General features: G+C 46.2%; 1 pseudogene; it reads left to right on the top strand.

Moving 5' to 3' along the window:
* The first annotated feature begins 5808 nt into the window (after positions 1-5808).
* Positions 5809-6779, top strand: LOC102419172 (annotated as a pseudogene).
* The last annotated feature ends 3621 nt before the right edge of the window (positions 6780-10400 follow it).

Below are 10400 nucleotides of genomic sequence, written 5' to 3'. Positions count from 1 at the left end.
TCCTCCTCAACTTCTCCCTGATGTGGAGAGTGATCATGCCTCAAAGTTATCCTACGAGAGTTGACCAATATTAGCCATAGGTATCCTGCTCTAAAAAATGTGAGAATTTGGGGCACATGGGTCTTATCATGACTGATAAAGGGAAGCAGGTGCACAAGAAATCAGGAGATCTTGTCAGAAAAGGATGGAGGGACGAAAATCAAGACAATGGAGACAGCTATCTATGAAAGGCAAATTTAGCCCGACCGAAAGGTCATGCACACAGAACAGAAAGCAGGTGCTGGTAGCAGCCTTTGGACCCTGAATCTCTTCCTAACCAGCTATGAGGAGCATTGAAGTCCTGTGTAAAATGAATTGAGCTTATTGGCCTTTCCAGTCCTGGGGTTAAAGTACCAGAATTCGATTCAGCATAAAGTGATGGTGAAGAGCATGGTCTCTGGATTCTGATCATAAGGATTTGAATCTAGGATCCTCCACTCTGTAGCTAGAACATCTTGACAATTTACTTAATGTCTCTGTGCCTCAGTTTCCTTGTTGGTAAATGAGGATAATAATGACACCTACCTCCCAGTGCCGGCATGAGAAGGAAGTTCATTCATATATACAGGTACGTACTAGTTAAAACTGAACCTGGCTCACAATAGACACTGAATACATATAGCTGTTCTATAAGCAACAACCTAGACTCCCTTCCTCCAGGGAACTCCCACGTCTACATGGTTGATTGGGTAAGTACACCAGGGGGAGTGCTGGTTCTCTCCGTGGACTTACAGAGGCAAAGTGGGGACGCCCAGTGGGGCATGGCTTGTACCGAAGGAGCTTTGATTTCCTCACGAGCTGCAAATCCATTTGCTGCACTTCATTGGCGGATTTGGAGGGGGTTTCTTCTGCTCTGCAGTGTTGGAGCATGCCGTTCCGTTGGTTTACTCTGAAAATGGAGGAAGGTCAGCAGCACGCTTTTCTTGCCCTAGGGCCTAGGCCAAAAAGACTTGGCAGTCAATTAACAGGGAGCGAGGTGGGTTGGTCACAGGAGGACACAAATGGATATCAGCCTTTGATAACAATTTGGATGGGAAGCAGCACCACAAAGCAGGCACTAGGGTCAGTAACAGGTGTTCTCAGACCTCCAGAGGCAACAGCTACTTAGCACCCAGAAGGATTAGCCATGATTCGGAGATGAGGGTGGGATTAGGCTACAGGCTGGCTCAAGCAAATTCTGCCAGAGTAGCCCAGGGCATCTTCTCACAGTCATCTTTACGGTCCGCATTTCCAGTCTCCCTCTCATCAATTATCCCAGGTCACTCTGCTCCACTAAATGTACTCTTTCCACTCCCCTCTAGCATTCCTTTCCTTTATCAACTCAATTCTTGGTCATTCCTCAACCTTAACTAAATCTCACTCTTCTCCATCAAGTTTGCTTTGACCACTCACAAACCTTCTTAGCTGACAGCTCTCATTACCTGATACAATCATGTGTAATTGTGGGCTGTCTTATGGCACCTCTTCTACTAGGGCCTTGTGGGAGAGCAAACATCCACTGGTTCTACTTCTATAGCCTCCTTTACTCCTTCTTTTGGTAGTAACACCTACCCAATTTTTCTCTGGGACAAAAAAAAAATCACACCCTTCTAAGCTCTTGGTCCATGTGGCTCAGAAGGCTCAGCTCCAGGGACGAACATGTGATGTAGGTCTGACCAATCAGGTATCCCATCACCTGGTCACATTAATTGGCTAAGGAATAAGCACATGACCTAAGTCAACCCTATGAGTGTTAGCCCCAGGTCTTCTGCTGAAACTACTGAAAAAGAGGGGGAGAGGGTACTCTCTTTCAAAAGATCAACAGCCACAGAGAACCTTCCTGAAACTAAGGCTAGTTCAGAAGAAAGCAGAGCACAACAAAGGAAGGAATCAGATGCCTGAGGACATGGTCCGGATCACTGTACATAGTTATGCATGAACCTAAACTTTCCCTGGGTATTTTGATTATGAGACAATACATTCCCTTCATTCAGTCATTCAACAAATGTTTATTAAAGGCCTACTGTGTGCCAGGCACTGTTCTAGACACTAGAATACATCAGATAACATTTTTAGAAAGTTGATACGGTTTTCACTTGCAACTGAAATAGCCTGGGTCAATGAAGACTTCATGCTGTTTCCTTCCTACCCTAGTTCACATCCTTCGTGTGGGTGCCTCTTTTTTGCAAGTAGATCATAAATCCATTATGAATAAAGACTCCACACTGTATTTTTCTGTATCACCAACTGTGATATGTACATAGTAAATAATTAACAAAGTATTTGTTAGGTCAATAAATAAAGGCTACATATATTGGGACTTACCACTGGTGGTGTTGATTCAAATAGCATCATTCAGAAAAAATGTCAAAGGAGATTTCCCAGTGAATTCTGATTAGAACACAAACATGGCATCAATATTGATGGAATCAATATTAATCCACAATAAAAGGAATATATCAGAGGATTGAGTCGAGATGTCAAAACAAACGCATGTGCCTACCTCTGCTCCCAGTTCATATTCCTAGAAGTGACCTAGGAAAGCATACTGTTAAGTAATACACACATACTATTGATGGAAATCAAGAAAAGGTGCAGCGGTGGATCATAAATTCTGAGCATAAGGAAAAAGCTAAAAATATGGGCAGGAGTTAGTTGGCTGTGAGGATGGGAGTGGTTCTGGGGGTGGTCCAAATTCAGAATAGGAGGCAGTGGATAGTGAGTGGCGAATGAGGATCTGGAGAACTGAGTTCAGCACAATTCACTGAGATTCCTGTGCCACTGGGGAACTGGCAGCAACTCCTTTTCCTCCAGAAGAAGGCGTGACTCTGGGCACAAAGGCGGAAAACACAGAATGCGGCCAAAAATATCATGCAACTCCCAAGAGAGACAGGAAACATTCAAACCAGAAGAAAAGCTCTCAGCTCACTCGTCTCTTCTAACAGCTAAAGATCTGCTGATAAAATAAAAATCACCACCAGTAGGTGACTATCGGATGTCAATCTCAAATATCAGAGGTGGGAGGGACAAAAATCCCCAAATATATTGCAAAATCTAATCTAATTGTCCTTTCTCTATCCTCCTCTCATTTAATTTCTCAACAGCCTTTAATACAAGTAGCCACTCCCTCCTTCTTGCAACACTTGTTTTCCAAGATACCACACACTAGTGGTTTTCTTTTACTTCTCTGATGGCTTCTATTTACTCTTCTATTCTAGATTCTTCCATTAGTTCACTAGGGCTGCCATAACGAAGTACCACAAGCTGAGAGGCTTAACAGAAATTGGTCATTTCCCAGTTCTGGAGGCCAGAGTCTGAAATCAAGGGGCCAGCAGGTCCTTGCTCCCTCTGAAGGCCCTAGGGAAGGGGCTGTTCCAGGCCTCCCTCCTAGTTCTGGTTTGTGGCAGCTTAACTCCAAGCTTCACATGATGTTTTCCCTTTGTGTATGTCTATTTCCAAATTTCCCCTTTTTATAAAGACACCAGTTATAATAAACTAGAGGCCCAGTGCACAAAAATTTGTGCACTGGGAGGGGGGGTCCCTCAGCCTGGCCTGCACCCATTCTCAGTCCAGGACCCCTTGGGGGATGTCCACCTGTCGACTTAGGCCCACTCCCCAGAGGATCAGGCCTAAGCTTGCAGTCAGACATCCTTCTGGCAGCCAGGGAGCCCTCAGGGGATGTCCAACTAAAGGCTTAGGCCCCCAAGGGATCGGGTCTAAACCATTAGTTGGACATTCTTAGTGCTGCCACGGAGGTGGGAGAGGCTCCTGCCACCACCACTGCGCTGGCCAGCCATGAGCCAGGTTCTGGCTGAGTGGCACTCCCCATATGGAAGTGCACTGACCACCAGGGGGCAGCTCCTGCATTGAGCATCTGCCCCCTGGTGGCCAGTGCACATCATAGCAACCGGTCATTCTGCCGTTCAGTCAATGTGCATATTAGCCTTTTATTATTATTATATAGGATGTCCCTATTTCCCCCCTTTTGCCCCCTCTACCCAGCTCTTGCCCCCCACTTCTCTCTGGCCATCACCATACTGTTGTCTGTGTCCATGGGTTGTGCATATATTTTCTTTGGCTAATCCCTTCTTTAAATTCACTTCTTTAAATTTTTATTTTCAGATAACTGCACTATTATATATTTTCTATGATATCATTTAGAATTAAGATATTTTTTAATTGAACCCTTCTAAATTTTAGCACAATTTAATAAATTATGCTAGAAGCAATTAGGAGATTTTTTCATGTAATGCAGATACATTTCAATTAATATTTTATTAATTTTTAATTTTTTAATATTTTAATTTGAAATAATCTCATACATGTAAAAAAAACTATAAAATACTACAGCATATTATATGTACCCTTCACCCAATTTCTTAGGTGTTAATAATTTAAACATAACCATTATACAACTAACAAAATTTGGAATATATTTTTCTTATCATCTCTTTAATGTTACTTAATCCATTTGCTTTGTTTTTGTTAATCTTCACCCAAGGATATTTTTCCATTGAATTTTAGAGAGAGTGAAGGGAAAGGGAGAGACACATTGATTGGTTGTCTCCTGCACATGCTCTGATAGGGACTGGGGATCAATCCAGCAACTGAGGTACATGCCCTTGACTGGAATCGAACCTGGGACCCTTCAGTCCACGGGCTAATGCTCTATCCACTGAGCAAAACAGGCTGCAGCTTAATTCATTTACTTTTAATCTATATGTGTCTTTATATTTAAAGTGGGTTTTGTTTTTGATTTACCTTCATAATCTGTCTTTTAATTGGTGCATTTATGCCACTGACTTTCAGAGTGCTTACTGATAGAGTTACTACGATATCAGGAGGCTTCTGGGGCTTCTGGGGCTTCTGGGGCCGGCCTTCGGCCCAGGATCGGATCCAATCACGGGCGGCAGGCAGGCGGCTTGTGGGGTCGCACACGGGGGCCTGGATGGCGGCTCGCACTGGCGGCTCTCGCTGTCCCGCCCTGCCTGCAGTATGCAAATTAGCTGCCATCTTTGTTGGCGGTTAATTTGCATATTGTGCTGATTAGCCCATGGGAGGCGTAGCAAAGGTACGGTCAATTACCATGTTTGTCTATTATTAGATAGGATTAGGGCCCCACCCTAATCCAGTATGACCTCATCTTAACTAATTACAGCTACAATGACCTTATTTACAAACAAGGACACATTCTCAGATACTGGGGGTTAGGACTTCCACATATGGATTTTCGGGGAGCACAATTCAACTGTAACAATTCTCTTCCTCAGTTATCTGCTAAATGATGGGGTGCTCTAGGGCATGGGTCTACCTTCTTCCCCTTCTATATCTATACTCTTTCTCTATGTTTTCATGAAGTCTGATGGCTTTAAATATATGCTGATGACCCTGATTTTATCTCCACTACTGACCTTTCCCTGGAGGTATAGCCAACTGTCTATTTGACACTTACATACCTAATAGAGATCTCGAAATTACTGCATTCAAACAGAATTAATGATTTTCCCAACCACAACTCCACTCCAACAAACCAGTCCTCCTCTCTATATCAAAACCTGTAGTATCACCAACGCAGTTGCTCAAATAAAAAATAGAGGGGTCGGGAGAAGCCGCCGTCTGGCGGGGACCACCTCCCTCCCCTCCCCCACCTCCCAGGAGTGAGGGGTGCCCGGGTCAGAATAGTTGGGAAAAGGCATCTGGAGAGCTGGTTCGGTGGTGAAAAGTGTAGGTGCCAGGGACGGGACTGGCAGGGGCGCCGGGCCGCTCCACCCTCGCCCACCCTCCCTCCAGGTGGCGCACCGGTGCTGCTGGCGGTGGTGGCGGGGCCGGCGCTCGACGCGGCCCGAGCCCGGCAGGGCAACGGCGTCCTTCTCTGTCCCACCCTGGGCCCCGAGGTCCGGCCCCGGCTGTGCCACATCGTGAGAGACGAGGGTGGCTTTGGCTTCAGCGTCACCCACGAACATCAAGGCTCTTTCTGGTTGGTGCTGAGTACTGGAGGAGCCGCTGAGCGGGCAGGGGTGCCCCCGGGGGCCCGGCTGCTGGAGGTGAACGGGGTCGGCGTGGAGACGCTCACTCACAGCCAGCTCAGCAGGCGGCTTTGGCAGAGTGGCGAGCAGGTGACGCTGCTGGTGGCAGGGCCGGAGGTGGAGGAGCAGTGTCGCCAGCGGGGAATGCCCCGGGCCGCACCCCTGGCAGAGGGCTGGGCCCTGCCCACCAGGCCCCGCTGTCTGCACCTGGAGAAAGGGCCCCAGGGCTTCGGGTTCTTGCTCCGGGAGGAGAAGGGCCTTGGTGGTAGCTCGGTGCGCTTGTCCCCGCTGCTCTTCCTGGAGAGCGCAGAGACCCCCGCCTCGCCCCAGAGCACCCGCTCGCCTCCGGGGCTGAGACCGAGGACCCCCCAGGTGCAGACACAGCCCTGCCTCGTGCCCCGCGTGGCTCCCGCCAGTGCTGCTTGTACCCCGGGGCCTGGCCGCGGCTATGGCTTCCGCCTCAGCTACGTGGCCAGCGGGCCTCGCCTCTCCATCTCCCAGGTGACTCCAGGGGGCTCGGCTGCTCGGGCGGGGCTGCAGCAGGGCGATGAGATTCTGGAGGTGAACGGGCACCCTGTGGACGGAGAGGACGACGTGGACAGGCTCCACCAGCTGGCCGAGGCCGAGCCACCGCTGTGCCTGAAGCTGGGGGCCAGGTCTCCGCGGGGCTGGAGTGGGCTGTAGCCTCGGATCTGCCGGAGCGCTCCCCTCCTCGGCCCAGGCCAGGCCAGTAGCTTCCCTGCCTTCCGGCTCCAGCGGAGCGGGCGGGAACTGGAGCTCTGGACGCTGAAAAGTCACAGGCTGCCCAGCCTCCCTGCCTTCCAGCCCACCTCCCAGAGGAGGGTGTGGTCAGGGACCTCCGGTGGCCCACCCCACTGCTCCCCTCGGACTCCAGAGGAAGCCATGCGGAACCGTGGACGCTGTGCCCCGGGATGAAGTTCTGCCTGCGATGAGTGGTGTGATTTTGCGATTTGTAAAACAAAATACATATTTGGTCTTCAGACGCATTCCTGGCACAGAGCTCCTACAACCCTTGGAATTTCCTTGGCAATTAGAGCAACCAAGGGGTCTTTTGTAATTCATAAAGTGCTTCTTGCAACCTAATTTTGTTAGGTGACTTTTGGAAGCCTCTAAGGATAGGGAGGGAATGGTTGCCAGGGGAACCAATGGGGTTGAAACTTTCTGCCCTACCCCCCTCCTCACCCTCCCTCCTGGGCTCTTGGGAGGGGAGAGGGGCTGGAGCGTTAATGAACCCCCAGTGATGTCATCCGTCATGCTGCTGTGATGAAGCCTCCATAAAAACCCAGAACACGTGGAGGTGCCGGGAGGGGAGGGGGCGTCCATGGCCAGGGCAGGCACTCTCGTGCTCACGCCGCTCCAGGCGTCTCTACCTTCGGGCTGTTTCTGAATTGTACCCTGTATAATAAACTGGTAATCGAGTAAAAACAAAAACAAAAACAAAAAAAAACAAACAAAAAAGAGGGGTCATCCTCAATCCCTTATGGTCCATTATACATCTTGACTGTTTGGCATTCAAAATATATAGAACACACCCATTTCCCTCCACCTCTACTGTCACACCCAAGTCCAGGTCATCACCTTTTGCCAAAACTACATCCAAAGGCCCACACTTGGCCTTCTTGCCCCCTTTCAATCCACTCTCAACATCATCCAGTGTTATCGTGTTAAAGTATGCATCAGATCATGTCACTCAGTAGCTTAAAATCCTAAAATGCCATTTTTTTAAATCTTCATCCAACAATATGTTATTATTGATTTTTGAGAGAGAGAGAGAGAGAGAGAGAGAGAGAGAGAGAGAAGAGATAAACTTCAATCGGTTGTCTCTCGTACATGCCCCGATCGGGGAATCAAACCTACAACCCTTTGGTGTGCGGGATGATGCTCCAACCAACAGAGCTAAAATGCCATTTTTTACAATCAATTACATGCTCCTTACCACAGCCTGCACAGCTCTTTCAACAAGGTCTGTGACTGACTCTACTCCCATTCCTCCACTTGCTCATGATGCCCCAGCCACATTGGTCTCCTCTCAGTGTGTAGAACACGTCATAGTTTCCCACTCGAGGCCTCTATTTCCCCCTCTAGGAATGTCTTCCACAGACCCTGCACCTGCATGTTCCTTCTCATCCTTCAGCCTCCAGCTCAAGCAGCAGGGTTAGAGAAACTTTTCCCAGATCAAATTTTATAAATAACCCCTGCCCAGCTGTTGTCTGTCCCACCACACTATTTTCCTCTTAGAATTTACTACAAGCTGAAATTACCTTGTTTATGTATATGTTTACCTGTATATTATCTGTCTCCTCCAATCTTCACTAGAATGTAGACTCCTCAGGGGCAGGAATCGAGTCTACCTCCATTGTGTCTATGTGTTCAATGGATGGGTAAATGAATAAAAAGTTTAATAGAACCTAGAAATCATCTTATTCAAATCCTTGTGTGGTGAGTATGTAAATAATGGCTCTAGCCATGAGTCTATGTGGAGAGAACTTTCTCCCAGAGTCAGAAGGATGCCCTCAGCTTCCTACAGCAATGGGCACACTTCCCATTGCCTTCACCATAAAGTCCAAATTCCCTCCCACCTATGAGTACACTTTCACCTTCCACCACCTCCTCCTCACCCCCCATACTAAGTTTATAAGTACCACTCATGTTCATGATGCTACCTCCCCTTGGAATGCCTTTCCCCTCCTGCTAAACATCCTTCAAATTTCCCTGTATGGAGCTTTTCCTGGTAGCCATTGCTATTACCCTGTACTATCACAGGCTTCATGCATAGCTCTACCACACTTATTCTAACATATGACAATTATATGACTGATTTCCCCCATTTTACTATTAATACTTTGCATAAAAGAGTTATGTTTTATGTATTATCTATCCACTAGTGCCTAGTATGGTGCCTTAGGGAGATATGGAGCAAAAAATTGTTGACTGTTAGCTATATGCCTAAAGTTGAGAATATTTCACTGTTGCTCAATGGAGTGAGAGGAACTGGAAAATTTAGTGGTTGTTATTCTGTCAGCTCTCTGACCACCTTTAGTGAGCCAGTGGGAGAGGCAATTTTTAATTTGTGAAATGGAAATTTATTTCAATTAGTTATAGCTTGAGATATAACATTTGAAAATATTTATACTAAGTCCAAAACAGACACACCAATGCACACATACTCAAACTTTTCACTTCCAATTTTCAATTTTTAAAAATAAGGATGGGATTTTCAGGATATAAAAGAAATAAGAGGTAACTGGCATTACTAGGAAATTCCCCAGCTTGGACTTTTTAACTTAGCATAGGCACAGACAGCACTTCTGGGACTATTTAATTTATATTTAATATTCACTTTTATGGTAGCCCTACATTCAATCCCATCTTCTGGTTGCCAGCCAAAGGGCTGGTAGGTCAGCACCATGGACAGAGAAATACTGTGCAAAATATTGCCTTTTATATTTTGCTAGATTTTTTCCTAATGTTTAATTCTTTCAATTGCAGTTTACATTTGAGATTATTTTGTATTAATTTCAGGTGTACAGCATAGTGGTTAGACAATCACATACATTACAAAGTGATCCCCCTAATATTTCAAGTACCCACCTGGCACCTAGAGTGTATGATGCTAAGTGAAATGTCAGGCAGAGAAAGATAAATACTATATGATTTCACTTACATGTGGAATCAAAAGGTCACACTTAAGGCTGCTTATCAAATGACAGCTGTGATAGCAGACGTATTACCAAGGAAAGACTGGTTTGAATGTTCCTCTGAGGACCGTGGGAAGAGAGTACCTCTGGGTTTGGGTCAGATCAGAGGATGGGGTCTTAAGGAAATAACCACTCCTCCAAGATGTCTCCAAGTAGCATGATCGCCTTCATTTATTGGCCTATATTGGTTCACCTTTTTCGACCATCTGCTTTTCTGTTCCCAAGGCACCAACATTTTCACGCTGAAGTAACTGTAAACATCTACCTAGAAAATGTGGAGAAAATTTGTTCTTTTTACCTGCCTACCACCTATGATCCTTTTTGCCTTTGCAAACTACTTTTCAAACAAATAAGCTGTTAAAAAAAGATTTTGAGGAATTTTTATGCTTTTAAGAAGGGTTTGTGATTATATTGAAGTTTCATTTTAAATGGGAGTTCCTGTCTTTTAGCAATAGATTCTGATAGTTACAAATAAAGTAATATGATGTCTGGGACTTGTTTCAAAATAATCCAGGATCAGGGGAGTAGGTAGACATAGAGAGAAGACAAGATTGGCCATGATTGCTAATTGTTAAAGCTGGATGATAAGAACGTGAAAATTCTACTTTATGTTTGAAATTTTCCATTAAAATATGCA

The sequence above is a fragment of the Myotis lucifugus genome, unplaced genomic scaffold, assembly GCF_000147115.1.
Source record: "Myotis lucifugus unplaced genomic scaffold, Myoluc2.0 scaffold_849, whole genome shotgun sequence".
Taxonomy (NCBI): domain Eukaryota; kingdom Metazoa; phylum Chordata; class Mammalia; order Chiroptera; family Vespertilionidae; genus Myotis; species Myotis lucifugus.
This window is presented reverse-complemented; position numbering and strand designations above follow the sequence as displayed.